The following is a 1204-nucleotide window of genomic DNA, read 5'->3' as shown; positions in this document are numbered from 1 at the left end:
TGATGAAATTGGGCACGGCTGACTTAATAACCACTTTGCCTAGCAAGGGAAATTTTGGTAGCAGTTGTGCTAAATTGAGGACCACTTTAATGCCAGAAGGTGACATGTAGCAGAATCAGTGCTAAACTGAAACAAAAAACGTTATGCAGTCGAGGCTGTAATACTTTTGTAAGAAAAGAATAATTCTGCTAAAATAGATTAAAAACACAGCAGATTAACATTTTCAAGTTCCAATAACAGCCAGTGATTTATCATACATCATATTTAGACCCTTTATCTTAGGACACACATGGAAAACTCACCCGCCTGACATAACTAAGAGGAATCAACCACTTCCTCTTTCTGACTTTGAAAAGTGCTGCTGCCATAATTATATGAAAATGGATAATTTTAGCAACTCATTTTAGTTGGCAGTAATTATATTTCTAGAAGGCTGCTAGCAGTGCCCCTTGAAATCCCCAGATATAAATATGAGACTGTGGAAAGCCCATGTGTTATTTTGAATGTGACCAAAAAAAATGTATTATGTGCAGGCCTGTAAAGTAATTGAACCAATTTTATTTGCTTTTAGAGGTGATCCTTGAGTTATGACCATACCACCGAAAATCATGATGGTCATAAAGCAGGTCATTATGTGTTTGAAACCAGCTTGTAAGTAGCTTTTGGAGGGGGGGTATCATAACTTCGAAAAGCAACTGGTCATAAGTTGAAAATTTCCTGAAATTACATTTAAATGTAAATGAAATAAAATTCAGTTTTATCTTGACCTGACCCACCACTAATTTAGAACTGGGAACCACAAGAACCAAAATCATCTAATGATCTTCCATGGCTGAAGACAAAACAATATCTGAGTCTCCTTGGTCCTGGTCCAGTACCTTAATCATTACACCCTGGTTCTCTTCTCATTTTGGAACCAAAGACTGTCCTAACCACAAAGTTGTCATCCTAGAAGGATGAATTTGTCTCATCCTTGACCTGGAGTACATACTCTGGATTTCTACAAAGTTTAAGTTGCTTCCCTGATGCCAGCGTTTCTTTTAACTGCTTGACAATGGCTGACAAGTTTTGTCTCCAGCCCCTGCATTCTCTTTTGCTCCTGCTGGAAGGTTAAAAATGGAAACAGTTCTTTTCTTTCTTTAAAGAAGCTGAGGCCCAAATAAGGTGATCCCTGAGTGCTAAAGATGCCAGGACTGACTGGGTT

Source organism: Vipera ursinii (genome assembly GCF_947247035.1).
Source record: "Vipera ursinii genome assembly, chromosome: 1".
Lineage (NCBI taxonomy): Eukaryota > Metazoa > Chordata > Lepidosauria > Squamata > Viperidae > Vipera > Vipera ursinii.
Note: the sequence above shows the minus strand (reverse complement) of the source record.